Raw genomic sequence first — 20,285 nt, 5'->3', positions numbered from 1 at the left:
ATGGGATACCATTGTGAACTGCTGGTAGATTGCCACTGTCTGCTATAATTTATTTTATGCTATGTCTTGAAGCTCAGGTGACCAAGATTATTTTCATGTGCCATTTGCTAATATTACTTTAACAAATATTGCAATACCTATTATATGAAGAATGTAAGTTTGATAATAGGAATGCAATAGGAAATAAAATATCTCTACCCACAACTCATATTCTAATTGGAGATGAAGGTCAAGTAAAAATATAATTATTTTTGTATATTATAAACCTTGAATCATCATAGGCAAATATGAAAGGTACACTGAACTTCTGTGCATCACATCAATTTTTTATTGCCCTATTCTCTGCAACACAATGTTAGGAATAATCTCCTAACACTCTTATATGGGTCATCTGGATTATAAATTTACATGGCTATTTTGTAAGATATTTGGCCACTTCACAAGTGTTTTGAAATGAGTGTTAAATCATTTATTTTGAAACAATAGTTCCACACCTAGGAATTTCTAGAGATAACAATTAGACGTGTGCACGAAGAGATATGTAAAAGAATATTCACTCCAGTATTATTTGTGATAAAGAGAAAATGCCACAGCTACATAATGCTATGCTACCATTAAGATGATGTTGTAGAACATATTTAATGGCATTGAAAGGTATAAATAATATATTAAATGATAAATTTACAAAAGAAAGTGGATAATGTTATCTCTCTTTTGAAAGAAAATATATGTGTATGGTTGTGTCTAGAAAATTTCAAACAACATATTTATCAAAATACCTCTAGATGGTAATATTGAGAAAAAATGGAAAAAAATCCCTATTTTCTTTTATATGTGTGCACATATATTCTTCCTAAGAAAAAATAGACTACTTTTTATGATTTGATGCTTCACAGAGGATATTTCGTTTCATATTTATCCCTATGGATAACTTCTAAAATTATTTATAGATCATCTCCTGCACAGACGCAAATTTTTACAGACATAATATCTATATTTCCCTATCTCTTGCTCTTCTTTCTTCACTTGCTACACCTCTCCCCTGATCTTATCATCCCAAGAATGGATTATAATATTTATCCCTAAGTGTCCTAAATATTTCATTAAAGTATTTTGAAATTGCCGAAATTTGAAAATATTTATTGATTCTATTTCTAGTATATTTAAAACATTTCCATATCTGGTCTCATTGCATTTTATTTTCCCAAATTGTCTTAGCTAAAAAAACACTAAGATTATTTCAGTGTAAGAAAAACTGAGTCTCATATAAGTTTCCAGACATCCCAGGAAGTGGTTATTTACTCAAAATCTTCACAGTATTTTTGTGACTCTCTTGCCACAGCATGAGTGAAATATTTCTCACTGATATTTTCCTCTGTCATGTGAGAAAGGCGTATTACTGTTTCTCTGTATGCGGGACATATATTTTTCAATGTCAAGTTGGGTGGTTAATGAAACTTGTTCATTCCATTTTCCTAAAAGCTAAGCACTTATAAATATTTTTCATGATTCTCATTATGATTTACTGTATCTAAATATTCTTTTTAATTCCAGTAATAATATAGACTTAGATAACATTAAGTTAACAAGCATATATTAATCCCCTACTACAAGATAGCATAATATCAGGAACATTGGGAAAACGAATAAATATGAAAAAAAGAAAACACTGGATTAGAACTCTGAGAGGTCTTCAAGGTGGCTGACTAGAAGCAACCAACACTCATCTCCTCTACAAAGAAGTACCAAAACAACAGATCGATAACCACAAGTCAAATGGAAGGTCTAGCGGAGAACACTGGAATTCACCAAGAAAGTGATAGAGACCCTCTGAGGCACAGAAATGCAAGATGGCAGCATAGAGAAGGGAAGCAGCCAACCAGGATTAGCTCAAAGCCAACAAACTCCTCATTTTGGGGAAAATTTAAACTGTAGATCTCCAGCAATCCACATTTCTACCACAGATGCCTGCAATCCTAACTAGAGGAGAGCCCCTCAGCAGTCACAAGCCCTAAGCCTATTACAGAGAGCTGCCTGGAGTCCACATGACTGCATTATCCCAGACAGGGAATTCACACTGGGTCTGACTCACACCCCAGAACCCAGGCTGCAGCAGCACAGTGCCATTTTGAGAGCAAAGCCACCACCAGGTGACATCATGCTCTGGGCCAAATAGCAAATAGCCCCTGCATTTCCACATGCCTAGGTCCACACTGACATCTTCCTACATCCACTCAGAGGGCTACAGTATAGGAAAACCAGCTGGAATCAATAATACTGCTGTCTCCCTAGCATCTGAACCCATGCTGTTTACTACACTCCAGGAAGGAGAATGTTTGGCACATCAGGGAGGCTGCCCTCAGGATACAGGGAACTAAAGTACATGCTCCCCGGAACCTGAGACTTGCCTGCCTGGGGCAGCAGCCACTGACATTGACGCGGCCCAGTCCAGCAGCAGAACCACCCTACATCCGTGCACTGCCCAGAAGGCCAAGGACTGGCCCATCCAAGGCCCAATCCCTCCATCACCAGTGCCCACGTGCACTAACCAGTGGCCTGAGGACTGCACGTGCAACATGCCCATCCCCAGAAAAATCACTCCACAGCCTCCACAGGAAAACCACACCTTGAGCCACTGAGGAATTCACAGTAACCAATGTTAATTACACCTGAAGAAATCATACAGAGACTACACTACTTCGGGCACTAGAACCCAGAGCCAAAGCACCCTACCCAACTGAAGCTACAGACAAATCTACAAAAAAAAAAAAAAACAACACCTCCTTCTCTATAAGCTACTCAATAAAATTAGAAGAAGCAACTGTTAAACCAGATACACAGATAGCAACATAGGGATAAGCTGGGCATGGTGGCTCACACCTGTAATCTCAGCACTTTGGGAGACCAAGACAGGTGGATCACCTGAGGTCAGGAGATCATGACCAGCCTGGCCAACATGGTGAAACCCCATTTCTACTAAAAATACACAAAGTTAGCTGGGCGTGATGGTGGGTGCCTGTAATCCCAGCTACTTGGGAGGCTGAGGCAGGAGAATCACTTGAACCCAGGAGGCGGAGGTTGCAGTGAGCTGAGATCGCACCGTTGCACTTCAGCCTGGGCAACAAGAGTGAAACTCTGTCTCAAAACAAACAAACAAATAACATAGGGACACAAGAAACATAAAAAAGTAGGGAAACATGCCAACTCCAAAGAAGGACAATAATTCTCCAGCAACAGATCTTAAAGAAAAGGAAATATATTAAATGACTGAAAAGAAATCCAACGTTATGATTTTTTAAAACTCAGTGAGATACAAGAGAACACAGAGAGATAATACAAAGAAATCAGAAAAACAATTCATGATCTAAATGAGAAATTCAACAAAGAGATAGATACTAAAAAGAACCAAATAGAAATCTTGAAACTGAAGAATTCAGTGAATGAAATTTAAAAAAAAATGGAGAATTTTAACAACAGACTAGATCAAGCAGTAAATGTTCTGACCTTGAAGAAAGGTTTTTTGAAATAACCCAGTTAGACAAAATAGGAAAAAAAAATGAAGAGAGCTCATGTGACATATAGGGTATAATTAAGTGAAAAAACAGAGGGTCTTTCCCCCCCCCAAATATCACATTTCAAAGGGTTGTGATTGGCAGCAAGACATAAGCAAGTTTCCCTCTCTCATATGTGTGAAAATCCATTCTATAGGAGGATGGAGATAGGAGGTAATATGTGCATGTACATGAACATGTGTGTGAATTCTCCTGACAAGATGTAGGTAAAAGCATAGTTTTTGTCTCAGATAATGATCCCTACCCCTAGCTCAGCAAGTTGATTTGTAATTGAGCTTTAGAGTTAAGAGGGGCTTTAGGCTAAAAGACAAGGATGATCCTTTGATTTGCACATTGAATACATGAGTTTCATGTAATTGAGGTCTTCAGCTAAAGCAGTGCCCGTTAGGTACTCTGAGAAGCTCCAACATCAGGAACAGGAGATAACAACATAGGGTTCAGTATTAGCACAGCCATGTGGGAGAAAGTTCATTCTCTTGCACTGTTGCAGGCCATAAGCATTAGTGAAAGGATTTCAGGTGGAGAAATGGAAGAGGGCCTCTCAGGGGTACATTTGAGACTCCCACTGGGGATATTCAAACATATATCAGAGAGATCTAGGGGAAAGGAGTTGGAAATTCAGCCTCAGCAGGTGGGGGCGAGAATTATTAAAAACTGTGTTAATAATAGGATTACATTTTAATCCATCAGTTAATGACGGTTGAGGAAACTTGGTTAGAATTAAATGCTTTCATTTCTTTTTCTAAATACTTTTGTAGTATAGGTAGATTTTATCCCCATTTTTACAGGTAAAAACCAAATAAAACTGGCCTCTGTAGCATAAAATAACTTGACCAAGGTCATTCTGACTGTTACAAACCCAGTGCTGTTGTGCTGTTTGAATACAGTGGTGTAAAAGCTCATAATACTGCATTCCTTAAAAATAATTATTGAGCATTTATTACATATGATGCTCTTTCCTCAACAGAACAAACACACTCAGCCATGCTCTCAGTTTCCTAGCATCCCGTTTGCATTCAGGTTTGCATTTAGCAAGATTCTGAAATGCTTTTGGTGTGAGATAGGGGAAGTGGACCAAGTGTGAGATTCAGTACAACTTTTAATCTTAAAAAACATAACAGTGTCTATCTAAGAAAAGGCTTATACAGTTTTTCAGATAAGCTACAAATAGACATTCATTTTGAAATTTTAGTATTTCAATTTCTATGGCTACTAATCTTACCCCCAAATTAAACGTGTCTGCTCTCTGTGTACGGCTTAACCCTGGGGAAGAAACTTGTGACATGGAGATTAAATTGATATCAGTACCTATCATATTTAATTTTGCCCTGTTGTTTTCATGTGTAGTATAGAATATTATGCTCTTTTAACAATTTGTGCTATTTACTAAGGCACACTTTAAACAATGAGGAACAATATGAAAATAATTTAAAATTAGCACTAGTCCTGTGGTACACACTTACTTTTCGGATTCAAGTAAACCTCTTCAGGTTTCTGAAAACAAATGTTTCAGAAAAAAGAAAATATGCAAAACTATGAAGCCAACACAAACATACACATATTCTAAGACCACATTGCTATGATTGCCAAGAAGGCAATAAAAAAATGCACTGATTAGGGGTCTGCTTATATTTCTACTGACACTGGAACAATTAACTTTGTTCATTAAAGTTCTCTGTCATTATTACAGCTATTTGTGGCTTTTGATTAATGGTATTTGATGTTACAAAACTACATCCGTGTGGTATATATATTTAATAAAATAGAATCAGTTATAAATTTTATATGTAATGTTGTCAAAGAAGAGGGTCTTCCTTGTTCTGAGGAATAATTATTGATCACAAAAGAACTATAAATGGAAATTTAATTCATTAATTGGCCTATGGTTCTTCCCTGCTGAGGACATTATCCTTATTCTGTCTCATGTATAAATGAATTTTAAGGATGAGATGGCTTAGAAATGAATAGTATTATTTCAGCAGAACTTTTGTTATGCTCTATCCTTACTCATTATCATTATGACTGAAAATTATATCCCATATCTTTATAATCTCTTTACTAAATATAGAAGTATTCTTTTAAACCAGGTAGACTAGAGTATTTGAGAAAAATTGCATAGTACTTAAAATCTCTTTAGGTGTCAATCATTGTTTTATCCCTTGCTGGTAGGGTGATACTAGACAAGTTACTTAACCTCTCTGTGCCTCAATTTCTTGATTGTAAAATAATGATAACAATAATACATGGGGATCCTCCAAAGATCAAATGAAATGATGACTGTAACATGCTAACAAAGGAGCATAGGCCATAGTGTGGATAGTAGTTTACATTATTGGTTTCAATTTTTCACCCCTCCTTTCGGCGTGTATATGCGTTAGGGTTCTCTAGAGGGACAAAACTAATAGGATATATTAGTTTATTAAGTTAATAAAGGGGAGGTTATTAAGTATTAACTCACATGATCATATGGTCCCACAATAGGCTCTCTGCAAGCTGAGGAGCAAGGAGAGCCAGTCTGAGTCCCAAAACTGAAGAACTCTCTCTTTTCACATTTTTCTGTCTGCTTGTATTCTAGCCAGGCAAGTAGCTGATGAGATGGTGCCCACCCAAATTAAGGGTGGGTCTGCCTTTCCCAGCCCACTGACTCAAATGTTAGTCTCCTTTGGCAACACTCTCACAGACACACCCAGGATCAATACTTTGTATCCTTCAATCCGATCAAGTTGGCACTCAGTATTAACCATCACATCATGTAACTTTTCAGTTCCTCCCACTAAAGGGATAATGTATATCTTCCTTCCCCTTGGCTTTGACCCATAGAATAAACAGAAAGTTAGTGTTCTGGATCTTAGCCTAAGCCTTGAAGTTTCGTATGTTTCACTTACACATTTATGCCTCTGCTAATCCTAAGAAAAGAATATTATTTTGTTAATACAGCTAATGGAAAAGAGTTACTCCAGCCAACCCATTACCTGCAGTGAGAAATAGGGCCACCCTAGCTCCCACAGACTGAAAAAGAAATAAATTGAACCTACCTCCAGATTAGGCAGCACCCATGAAGCCCAAAACACATGAATAATAATAGTTTATTGTTTTAAGCCACATGGAGGTAGTTTTTTTTATGCAGCAAAAATTGACAGATACAGTATACAATCAATTAGATTAGCTATTGTTGTGGTTATCGTTTACTATTGTTTGAAAGGGAAGCCCAATAAAAACAAATAAAGCAAAGCAGTATGATCATTAGTAAGGTACAGAACTCTGTTTTCTAAACATGAGGTTTTTAAAGAAATAATGTTTTATCTATTCCTGTTTGTTTTCAGATACCGCTGTTGGCAGACAGCACCTTCTTCAGGAAAAGGAAACGTAAATGCTTGGGAGAGTTTTGTCCAATCTGCTACTTCTCCAAGGAAAATAGAATCCTATAATAAACAATCTTGTGATCACAGATGTATAAATGTAATGGCGATGCTACAAATACATCACACATGCAAACTTCAAATACATATCTCCCTCCTACATATTCTTCCACAAATATTCTGCTGCATCTCTCAGAAGGAATTGCAAGCATTTCATCTGGAAGCCTCAGTGTGTAGCTCTCCCCAGTGAAACCAAGGCAAAAAAACCCATTAGAGCTGTAACAAAGGGTAGGGTCAGGAGACAGAGGTTTTTTATAAAAAATTAAAGGGCAAAGGGAGAAGAAAAATGAAGGCAGAGGTACTTAACTATTTGAACTCACAAATTTGAAGTTTTAAAAGCATATAAAAATAGATGCCCTTCAGCTGAATGCGGTGCCCAACTTGGGTTTCTCCTTCTAGGGTGGGTACTGCTTAAGTATTTAGTTAGCATGTAAGCTGGAGTAGTTAGTGAGTTTTGGTATCAACGACTACATGATAAAACTGGCTTAAAATACAAATAAAATATTTACTATAATCCTGAGCCATTGTGACTAAATTCTCCAAGAAATGTGGAACAATCTTATCATGAGATAAAATAATAATAATAATAGTTTAAAAATCAGTCCACCTTTAAGTTGAAATGTGTATTCCAGAGGAAATTGCAGTTTGTTTCTATATATTGCTTTGCCCTTCAGCTCAGCTGTTGGCCCTGCATTAATATTCAGGCAGCATCAGTGCCAGTCTTGGTGATTCACTGAGGTATTATGAATATGCAAATGAGCAAGAGCTTTTTATGTCGATGGTTTGTCTTTCTTACATGTTTGAAGAAATAATTGGAACCAATCAGCTACTGATAACTTGCATATAGATGACTATTGCTTTGGAAGCTAAAACCATTTAATAATTTGTCTTATTCCAGCCCAAAGGTTTGATTTTAATCAATGTCTGGAAACAGTACTCCTAGTATCTCTTAAACTGACTGAGAGGTTAAAGTGTCATATTATTTTAACTTTCTGGATTATAGTGACAATATTTTGGATTGAGCACTGTACAAAGAGTTTAATATGCATACTTTTTTACTTGTACTTTTAATTTTTCCCTAGATCTTTATCTATTTTCCTTGAGTATTTAAAAACCAGAGGAGTTTGTGGAGTATTCTAGGTAGATGAACTCTAGAGCTTCCGAAATGTGGAGATAGAATAGATAGATAGGAGAGAGAAAAAATAGTATGTAGGCTGGACCTTATCCACCTGCCTAGTTTCTCGTATTCATCAATAATTAATGCTTGATTTTAAAATCACATTAATGTTATGTTAATGACATATATTAATAAGAAAAAATAAACGTTAACAAGATGTATAATTCATTTTAGATAGAAAAATAATAACATTTATGAAGAAAAATCAAAGTATAAGTAAATGAACTAGGTGAATTTTAATATAAATCTTGTTAACATATTATATCTTGATAGAGATTTGTCATGCAGTTTAACAATTTTAAATTTTTTTCTGTAGCAGTGTGACACACTGAAAAAAGTCACAATACAATATAGAATATTTCTATTATTGTGCCCTGCAAGTGACTAAAACATTTGTGATTATTTTCTTTTGATGTTCTAGCACTGTCTTGTTTCCACGAAGAAATAACCTTCTAGTTGCCACAGCTTGTTGATTGCCTATAGAGATTTATGACTGTGTGAAACAACCTGCATTCTGCTAACATGTAGTCATTTTCATTTAATGAAGAAATTATTTCAGATATAGGAAATACTTTTGAAAATAAGATCATATAGTTATTTGATTCCTCTCTATCTATAAAAATGAGTTACATGTTTTATATTAAAAGGCAAATACCAGGTAGTTCATGTTAGGTTATGTTCTGGTTTTTGTTGTTGTTGCTGCTGTTTTTTGTTTTTTAATCTCTGTTTGAAACAACAAAGGTTTAATTATTGCACATTCTACGTGTATCACAGGTTGGTAGAGGAGCTCTATTCATTATAATGTTGAGGGCCCTAGGCTGACAGAGGTTCCCAATTGGCACATACTCCCCTACTTAATCATGCCAGAGGGGAGCAGCTCTGGAGGTTCTTGAACCAGCAATTCAATGCCCAAACCCTAAAGTGACACATATCATTTCTGACTACAATTAATTGATTGAAATGGTCACATGGTCACACCAAGCTTTAAGGGATGGAGAAGAAAATATATTCCCAAGTGCCTGGAAGGAGAGGGGAAACGGAATATTTATGCACGTTAATAATTTCAGTCCCATGACACTGCATTTGTATATTTGTCCCATAATTTGCAATGTCCAAGTCATTTGGACATTGACCAAATGATTTGCTAATGTCATATTTCTAATTAAAGGAAGAAAAAACATAATCCTCTCAGGAATATTCACTAACTGGCAGAAAATGAGACATTAAAATCTTCCTGGAAATATATGTTGTATGTATGTGTGTGTGTGTGTGTGTGTGTGTGTGTGTGTGTGTGTGTGTGTGTGTGTATACGTATCTGTGTGTTATCACTGCATGCCCCATGATTGACTAAAAGTTCTATATATGTATATATTATTTATTTGGAGCTGGATTGAGTTGAGGCTAGATATACGTGTACTCAGTAGGATAGTTTATTAAAAGAGGACCTTAAAATTTAATGAAAATATAAAGTATTGGAGAAAAACATATTTTCCAGAACCGCTTTTTAGAAGAATGTTAAATACAATTACAGGGCTTATTTTGTTTTAGGAAGCTACTTGGGGTGTGACTACTGTAATGAATTTTTAAAAAATAACCATAGGTGATCACTACATAATTTACTAAGAATGTGGAACCAATGAACTAGATCTAGCTGCTATCAGCCAGTGGGGCATGGTAATTTAGAGCCAGGGATTTTTGACAAGCAGATTTGCCTTTCTTCTGACCTATCCCCACATAACAGTCAACTTGCCCTACAAATAAAAACTGAACAAATATTAAAAGAGTAGTGGTTTGTATCAGTCAAATTGTTCATCCTGTGGCTGAGGTATTACATTGCCCATTAATCTCCAGAATATGACTTTGCTGATTTGACTCTCTAAATAGCAACTACCTCCTTCCTCACCATTCCACGCAGTGCATCCCATCAAATATCATACAGCTGGTCTCAGACAAAAGAACAACATTGTTAAGTCAATGATATTGTGAATTAATGCATTAGGCCTATATAAGAAAATATAGCCACATAAAAAGAAAAATGCAGTGAATATAAATGGTCTTACTCTCTAGCCATTTATCCCTCTCTTATTTTCCATTTCATAGGGACTGAATTCCTAGTAATCATAATTAAACATTTTTATGATGGTTGTAATTTGCCTAAAAAATAATTCAGTATAGATAGTTTGTGTATTTTAACCAGGAATTCCCATTCCAGGGACAGTCACATATCACTTTTTCATTGAGGATACCCTCCTCCACTCCAGAGGCAATGATCACAAACACATTAGCTCTCTTTGTCTTTGGTCATATCCAGATGTTTTAGCAATTACCATATTTCATATCAGAAGTGGGTTTTCATTGATTGAATTAGTGGCTACCTTATTAATTAGCATGACATGTTAGTAATGGTTTTTCTTTGGTAAAATTAAAAGCTTTCATCTTGTATGAATTGTCTAAATTAGTGTAAAGACACTCCTCAATCTCATATAAACAGGACATAAAAATCCAGCAAAGTTAGCAGCTTCTACCCTTAGAGTTTGTGCCAAAGATTTGGTCTGTAAACTTCTCTGTATCAAGTCTCTGCTTTAGAGGATTTTTGTTGCTTGATGCTGTTAAGAGTAACTGAGTCCTACTTCTGGGATGCTGTTCGGTGTTTAGTCAATCTTTCTTGTAAGCTGAGAGGGTCAAAGCTCCGGAAATAATAGACAGCTGGGACTTCATCAAGCTTATAGAACAAGCTGTATGAACCATGTTTTCCTCTTTGCTAATAAACACCTCTATTATAATAAAGCTTGTTCTAGGACTTGACTTCATACAAACCTGGTTGCAATGTTTGAGGGAAGTAGCTAGCTTTTATTCATATAGAAGATTCAGTTGGCTACTGTTATTTGTTAAAAGTAAACGAACAAAATGAAACTCCTAAGAATTCTGCATGTTCAATTTTTCTTAGGTTCATGCCCAGCATACTTAAATATAAATTAATATTAATATTAACATCAATATTAATTAATAGTATATCCATTTTTACTACTTGACATAGAGTAGTAAAAGTTGACTTCACTTATTAGAGTGGTTTAAAAAATATGTTGTTGTAGTAGTTTACATTGACTAAATAACTCCAATGGCTAATCATTATCTTCATCTCAGAACATGAGCTTCCATGAAAAAAAGGAAATCAGCAAGTTATACTAGAAGATCGTATTAATACAGATCATAAGATTATCTGCCAGGCGTGGTGGCTCACGCCTGTAATCCCAGCATTTTGGGAGGCCGAGGCGGGTGGATCATGAAGTCAGGAGATTGAGACCATCTTGGCTAACACGGTGAAACCCCGTCTCTACTAAAAATACAAAAAATTAGCTGGGTGTGGTGGCAGGCTCCTTTAGTCCCAAGCTACTCTGGAGGCTGAGGCAGGAGAATGGTGAGAACCTGGGAGGTGCAGCTTGCAGTGAGCCGAGATCGTGCCACTGCACTCCAGCCTGGGCGACAGAGCAAGACTCCGTCTCAAAAAAAAAAAAAAAAAGATTATCTACTTTTTCATTTTTATTATTTAAAACAAATGTATCATCTGAAAGATCATTTTACATGCAAGAAGCCATTGAATTAGGGTTTTAATGAAGGACATACACATAAAAATGAATAAAGTTCGTACAAATAATGAAAAATCACAAATTCTTAGATACCTGTATAAAATAAGGACCACTTCCATAACTCATTCTATGAAGCCAACATCACCCTGATACCAAAACCTGGAGAAGACACAGTGAAAAAGGAAAACTACAGGCCAATAGCCCTGATGAACATAGAAACAAAAATTCTCAATGAAATACTAGGAAAATTAATCCAGCAACACATTGAAAGGTTAATTCACCATGATGAAGTAGGCTTCATTTCTGATATGCAAGTTTGGTTCGACATATGCAAATTAGTAAATGTGATTTACCACATACACAGGATTAAAAACAAAAATCATATGATCATCTCAATAGATGTGGTAAAAGCTTTTGATAAACTCCAACATCCCTTCACAATAAACACCATCAATAAATTAGGCACTGAAGGAACATACCTCAAAATAATATGAGTCATTTATGTCAAACCCACAGCCAACATCATACTGCATGGGAAAAACTGGAAGCATCCCCCTTGAGAACTGGAATAAGACAAGGATGCCCACTCTCACCACTCATATTCAACATAATACTGGAAATCCTTGACAGAACAATCAGTCAAGAGAAATAAATAAAAGGCATCAAGATAGAAAAAGAAGAAGTTAAACTATATCTCTTCATGGAAAATATGATTCTATACCTGGAAAATAGTAAAGACTTCACCAAAAGGTGCTTGGAACTGACAAACAAGTAAAATTTCAGGATACAAAATGAATGCATGAAAATCAGTAGCACTTCTATACATCAATAACATTCAAGCTGAAAGCTAAATCAATAATGCAACCAATTTATGATAGATGCAAAAGATAAAATAAAATACCTAGGAATACATCTAACCAAGGAGGTAAAGGATCTCTACAAGGAGAACTGCAAAACACTGCTAAAATTAATCATAGATGACACAGTCAAATGGAAAAACATTCCACGCTCATGAATTAGAAGAATCAATATCATTTAAATGGCCATAAGGCTCAAAGCAATTTACAGATTCAACATTGTTCCTATTAAACTGCCAACATCATTTTTCACAGAACTAGAATAAAAACTATTCTAAAATTCATATGGAACCCTAAAAGAGCCCTAATAGCCAAAACAATCCTAAGGAAAATGAACAGAGCTGGAGGCATCACATTATCTGACTTCAAACTATACTACAAAACAACAGTAATCAAAACAGCATTGTCCTGGTACAAAAACAGACACATAGACCAATGGAACAGAATGGAGAACCCAGAAATAAAGCTGCACCCCTACAGCCATTTGATCTTCAACAAAGTCAGTAACAAAATAAGCCTATGAGGAAAGTGCTCTCTATTCCATAAATGGTGCTGAGATAGCTGGCATATGCAGAAGAATGAAACTGGACCCCTACCTTTTGCCATATGAAACAATTAACTCAAGATGGATTAAAGATTTAAATATAAGACCTCAAACTATAAGAATCCTGGAAGAAAAATTGAGAAACACCATTCTATACATCAGCCTTGGGAAAGAATATATGACTAAGTCCACAAAAGCAATTGCAAACAAAAACAAAAATTGACAAATAGGACCTAATTTAACTAAGGAGCTTCTGCACAGCAAAATAAATTATCAACAGTGTAAACAGAAAACCTGCACAATGAGAGAGGATATTTACATACTGTGCATCTGACAAATGTCTAATATTAAGAATCCATTAGGAACTTAATATAACAAACAAAAACCAAACAACCCCATTAAAACATGGGCAAAGGACAGACACTTCTCAAAAGAAAACATACATGTGGCCAACAAGCATATGAAAAAATGCTCAACACCACTAATCACCAGAGAAGTGCAAATCAAAACCATAGTAAGATATTATCTCACACCAGTCAGAATGGCTATTAGTAAAACGTCAAAAAACAACAGATTCTGGTGAGGCTGCAGAGAAAAGGAAACATTTACATACTGTTGATGGGAATGCAAATGAGTTCAGCCACTGTGGAAAGTAGTTTGGAGATTTCTCAAAGAACTTAAAACAGAACTACCATTTGACTCATCAATCCCGTTACAGGGTATGTATCCAGAAGAAACTAAATCATTCCTCCAAAAAGACACATGCACTCGTATGTTCATTGCAGCACTATTCACAATAACAAAGACATGGAATCAACTTAGGTGCCCAACACTGGTGGATTGGATTGGATAAAGAAAATGTGGTACATATACACTATGGAACACTATGCAACCACAAAAAAAGAATAAAATCATGCCCTTTGCAGCAACATGGATGCAGCTGGAGGCTGTAATCTTTAGCAAATTAACACAGGAACCAAAAACCAAATATCACATATTCTCACTTATAAGTGGCAGCTAAACATTGGGTACTCATGGACACAAAGATAGCAACAATAGACACTGGGGACTACCAGAGGAGTGAAGAAGTGGGGGACAAAGGTTGAAAAAATAACTATTGGGTACTATGTTCTGTACCTGGTTGATGGGATCCATTGCACCTCGAACCTCAGAATCAAACAATATACCCAGGTGACAAACCTGCCAGTGTAACCCCTAAATCAGAAAGTTGAAATGATTAAAAAAGAAATAATATTTGCCAGTGCACCGAGTTTAAAAAGCAAGGTACAGAGGCAAACCATTTTGCTCAAAATTATTCCTCAATTAGTCCAAAGACCGACTTAATAATTTACTGTCTCAATAAATTAACTTTTTCCCAAAGAACCTATGCATCTCTTGTGTGCCAGGGATGGTGATGCACAGAGGGGATACTGAGATTAAAATATTTATTAATATTTAAGTTAAATAAGCATTATATATACATACATATATATAGTTGTATATAGTTATTGTTGTTGTTTCCTCTGTTTTGAAGTTGTTTGATTAATTTACCAGTCACCCTTTTATGACTGCTTCAGAAAAGAGCGTCTCTAGGGTAAGCAAAAAAATAATGCAGGATATGAGTGTCTGAAAGCTGCTTTTATCCAGGGTGAAGGTTAGGGAACTGTTAATCTTCTTGAAGAATCTGACAAATAGAAACACAGTATATGTTTGTATTATGAGCATTCACTTTTTAAAAAGTTTCAATTAGCTGAGCTATATTAATGGAATATTTAGAAATGACTTACTTTACTAAAAGTTATCTTATTAGGATTGTTTTTATAGGATGCTAGGATTATTTTTGTATGCAAATTCTAGTTAGAGTTCTTTTGCAAATAATTTAGATAACTTCCTCCTGTAGTATTTTGCAGGTTTCTGTTTTACTTATATCTATTTTATTCAAATCAGAAGTTTTTGAAGGAAGACACAAAGCATTTTGGTACTTCCTATATATGTGACACTGTGATTGGCTCATAATATGTGATCAATACATATTTTCTAGAAATAAATGGATATCTAGAAATGACTGCTTTCCAGATACTAAAATAAAGAGTGACCCTTTTAAATTTTATTTACAGAATACTAAAAAATAAATCATGTTATTTATATCTAAAAAGAGAGGAGATGCAAGTCTTATAGAATGTCGTTATATTATTTGAATAATGCATTATTACTTGGCATAATGTGCCAAGGAATTGATCTCACTCTGCAGAAATGTTACTTATGAGTTTTTCTTATTTTCTTAAAATTTTGAGGAATAAAAATATATTACAGTGCATAAGTACTAGCAGATGCTGCATAAATCCTTATTCATAAATATTTAGATCTTGATTTGACGAGAAAAATATAAGATTACAATGTATGTCACAGTCTTTCCATGTAAGAGTATAACTGTATTCTTCAGTTGTTGCTAGTGCAGATATGATGTCTTTAAAAGTCTTTTATTATAGCAATGCATCTTAAAAGTGTTTATGTCATAATCACTCAAAGCCTTTGGAGTTAGAAAGAGTAGGCTATGTGGTCTCATATAACTTATTTAGCATCTAATTCCTCTCTCTCTCTCGTCAGTATCTCTCTCTCTCTCTCTCTCTCTCTCTCTCTCTCTCTCTCTCTCTCTCTCTCTCTCTCTCTCTCTCTCTCCCTCTCCTCTCTCGACAGTATCACTCTGTTGCCCAGGCTGGAGTGCAGTAGCAAGATAATAGTTCACTGAAGCCTCAAACTTTTAGGCTCAAGTGGTCCTCCTACCTCAGCCAACTCTTAGGCTCAAGAGATCCTCTCACCTCAGCCTCCCAAGTACCTGGGACTGCAGGTGCGCACCACCACTATGCCTGGCTTTTTTTTTTTTTGGAGAAGAGTTCTCCCTGTGTTGCCCAAACTTGTCTCAATCTCTTGGCCTCAAGTGATCCTCTGGCCTTGGCCTCCCAAAGTGCTGGGATTATAGGTGTGAGCCACCACACCCGGATAATTTTTGTCATTTGTAAAGGAAAATACTAATTGTGTTATGAGGACTAAATGGGATGAGAAATATGTAGTGATTATGTCAATCACATAGTTATCACTCAATTCATGGTAGCTATTATATTTATTATGGACAGAAATTTAATTTGTTTGGGAATTCACTCTCAGAAGCTGGTATTAGAGCAAGTCATGTTATAGAAACTTCATCCTACCGTTAAAAAGTGTTGGAAATTGAAGAGCAAAGCATTTGGTAAGGACTATGAAAAGACATAAAAATATGAGAAAAGAAAAAACAGGAGCTGGCAGCCATTTTAATTTTTAAAAATCTGACACTGATATGTCAAAGTTAGGATCTTGCCATGGCATACTTGCAGGATTTCTGAAATGAAATGATTATCTGGCGTTACCATGTATACTTTCATTTCTAATATCCTAAAATTATTTTATTAAGAAAATACTAATGACAATTCTATACATGCCAATGAAGAAGATAACTTTGGCAATTATCAAAAATAGTAAAAGCAAAATAACTTATTTAGCCCTAAAACAACACAATAATTGTGTTAAATGCTAATACCTGAAGAGATTTAAATATTCAGTGCTGTCTAACATAACTGTCTGTGATGATGGAAAAGGTGCATATCTGTGCTATCCAATACAGTAGCCACGAGCCACATGTGCCTATTCAGTACGGTAAAATGCTAAACTTATTTTCAAATTTTACTTAATTTTAATTACATTAAATGTAAACAGCCATATGTAGATAGTGGCTACCATATTCAACAACACAGATCTAGATATATGCCCCATGTTCACTTTCCTTTTTTGGCAAAACCATAAACATAGGATCAAGTTTTGTCAATTACAGAGCTTTCATATTCTGAGGCTAATAAACCTAAAATAAAATATATTATACATACTTTTCCATATAAATTCTACTATTATTCCACTATTATTGTATTCATAAGGCCTTTTTCTTTCATTTAAGTAAATGTCATTAATTGAGTAAATTAATATGGACTGGGATAAAAATATATACAATTTGGTATTTAGTTTCAATTGCTATAAGGGGAAAAAATACGAGAAAAGTTTTACTCAGAACTGGGGATTTTTTTCTTCAAATAAAAAACACTTCTTCCTTAATTATCCTACCAATCTCTCTCGTCACTTCTATTATTCTCCCCACTCTGAGGAAATAAACAATTTTTATGGTACAGAATGACAAACTATATAGTGTACATATTAATTTATTTTTAGTAAATGCCACTGAGATGTAATCAATTACTGTGTTGCCTTTATTATTTTATTTAGGAAAGGTAAATATGTATATATATACACACACACACACAAACACAGAGTACAATATCATGGTTTTTATGTTTTATGTCTTTAGTCGTAGTCCCATATTCTTATTTTGTCTTAAGATTTTATCTTCCATAACAGGATTTCTTTTTCTTTTCTTTTTTTTTTTTTAACAGACAGAGTCTTGCTCTGTCACTCAGGCTGGAGTGCAGTGGTGCAATCCTGGCTCATTGCAGCCTGGACCAACTGGCCTCAAGGGATTCTCTCGCTTCAGCCTCCCAAAGGGTTGGGATTACAGTGTGAGCCACCATGCCTGGCCAGAAAATATTTTTAAGGGAATATTTTACAAAATATATTGAGTCCCAAAATGTCCAGAGATCTGAAATGAGGTTACTTAGGTCTCATATCTAAAAGCAAGAGTCCTGGAAAACAAATAGGAATCATCCAAAATTCCTAATTCTCTTACCTCACCCTGAAAGCATTCCTACAGTTCTTGATCGGGGTAAAAAACAGGTTTCAAACTATTTCCATGTTAGTAAGAGCAGTTGACAATGACTGCTTCGAGAGTTATATTGGTCCAGAGACTGCAGCTTCATCCTCAAATTTTCGTGGAGACATTTGCCATCTCTGTACCATTTTGGTCAAGGAAAGTGGTTCTGAACTGGCTGCAGATTAAAATCATATGGGACGTTTTAAATAAATATCATTGCCCAATCTCTACTCCAAACCAATCCAGTCAGAGTTCCTGGGGCTGGGGCCCAGACATCAGTATGTTTTAAACCTTTCCGGGTGATGTTAATATTAATACACAGCTAGGTTCAAGAAACTTGGTTCCAATATGAGCCAATATACAGTACTAACCCACTTGCCAGCCAGTAAATCTAACTTTCATTCTATCTTCTAGGACAAAGATGTATGAAATAATAAAATCATTTGATTTGCAAGTTCTGAACAATTCCACTTTACATAAATCCTACTTCGGCTTATTATACTAACAGTTGTGCTTTGTCCACCTTGGTCTACCTGTGTATCAGTAACTGCCTCGAACACCTGAGACTTGTAACATCAGTACTGTGTCCAATCAACTGAAAAAGACAGATAGTGAAAATTGTAAGAAAACTATATTCATTGTGCAATTCTAAATTCCTCTTTTAAAATGTTTGCATATTTTTGTTCATGATATACATTTCCTGATAACTGTATGCAATTCCAAAAAGTAAAGCAGATATATACATATATATAAATAATACATATATATATATATGTTTGCTTAACTAGGAAATATTACTACTGACCTTTGAAATCAGTTCTAAAATAAAAATCATGCCTATATTCTCTTTTCTCCCTGCCTCTTTTCTTTCACAGAGGTATCATAATCCTGAATGTAGTGCTTATAATAATATTTTTTCATTTTCTTTTTCCCATATTCACATATCCCTAAACAACATAGAATATTATTTTGTATATTTTTATGTTGTAATTCCCAAATGTGATAATAATGTTTGGAATGTTCTCATTTTTATTTCTTTAAACATCTTATACATACTTATTTTATAATCTTTATCTGCTAATTTCAATATCTAAGATTCTTGGTCATTAAAAAGTATCCTTTTTTCCTCCCTCATTTTTGCTTATGGTACTTTTTTTCTTCTGCTGCTGCGTAACTTTGGAACCTGAACTTTAATTCAGGGAATCTTGATATGAAGTCAGCCTGTGAATTCTTTTTTGCCATTACCTTCTTCTAGAAAGGCAGTGTATTTACCTCTGTCATGTGGCCCAAGTTACAACCAATTCAGAATGTCTTCAAGTGAGTTTTGTGGTATAGAATTTTATGGACTATGTGGGTAGCAAAAAATAGGAACTCATATCATAAGCAAGGGCAGGAATGAAGTTATGAAATCTCATTGTTAACTTTAGAAAAAAATTCTTCCCTGAACCCAAATCTAGAAAGACAATTTTCCTTGTCATTGGCCTCTGACAGGTTTGTTTTTGTCCAATTCATCTTTTTTATAGAAAGTGTAGATTTTGCCTTTGTATGGGGTCTTTCCTGTTCCATCTTTGCCTGTTCCCTGTTCCACTCCTTTCTGAGAGCTAAGGACTTATCTCCTTCTCCATTCCCAGCTGTAAAGGTGCCAGTCTCTTGGATACTAAGAAAGAAAAAGAATTTTTCTAATTTTTTAATTTTTTATTATTTTATGTTTTTAGGTTCTGTGGTACATGTGGAGGATGTGCAGGTTTGTTCCATAGGTAAATGTGTGCCATGGTGGTTTGCTGCACCGATCAACCCATCACCTAGGTATTAAGCCCAGCATGCATTAGTTCTTTTCCCTAATGCTCTCCCCACCTCCACTCTCCCCCGACAAGTGCCAGTGTGTGTTGTTCCCCTCCCTGTGTCCATGTGTTCTCATTGTTCAGCTCCCACTTATAAGTGAGAACATGCGATGTTTGGTTTTCTGTTCCTGCGTTAGTTTGCTGAAGATAATGGCTTCCGGCTTCATCCATGTCCCTGCAAAGAACATGATTTCATTCCTTTTTATGGCTGCATAGTATTCCATGGTGTATATGTAGCACATTTTCTTTATCCAGTCTTTCACTGATGGGCATTTAGGTTGATTCCATGTGTTTGCTATTGTGAATGCTGCTGCAATGAACATACATGTGCATGTATCTTTATAATAGAAAGATTTATATTCCTTTGGGTATATAACCAGTAATAGAATTGCTGGGTAAAATGGTACTTCTGGTTCTAAGTCTTTGAAGAGTCGCCACACTGTCTTCCACAATTGTTGAACTAATTTACATTCCCACCAATAGCATAAAAGCATTCCTA

General features: G+C 35.4%; 1 protein-coding gene across 30 annotated transcripts in view; it reads right to left on the bottom strand.

Moving 5' to 3' along the window:
• The window catches only part of DCAF8L2 (DDB1 and CUL4 associated factor 8 like 2), a 164,631-nt gene that overhangs the window by 87,548 nt on the left and 56,798 nt on the right, over window positions 1–20,285 (bottom strand). For 11 of the 30 annotated variants that reach the window (XM_055375432.1, XM_055375443.1, XM_055375435.1 and 8 more), the window contains one exon: window positions 18,479–18,540. The exons of the other annotated variants lie outside the window; for them this stretch is intronic. The gene's annotated coding sequence lies outside the window, so the exon portion shown is untranslated. The remainder of the gene's footprint in view (window positions 1–18,478; window positions 18,541–20,285) is intronic. 30 annotated transcript variants of the gene reach the window in all.

The sequence above is a fragment of the Gorilla gorilla genome, chromosome X (genome assembly GCF_029281585.2).
Source record: "Gorilla gorilla gorilla isolate KB3781 chromosome X, NHGRI_mGorGor1-v2.1_pri, whole genome shotgun sequence".
NCBI lineage: Eukaryota > Metazoa > Chordata > Mammalia > Primates > Hominidae > Gorilla > Gorilla gorilla.
The sequence above is the reverse complement of the archived record's forward strand: the minus strand, read 5'-3'. Positions and strand labels throughout refer to the sequence as shown.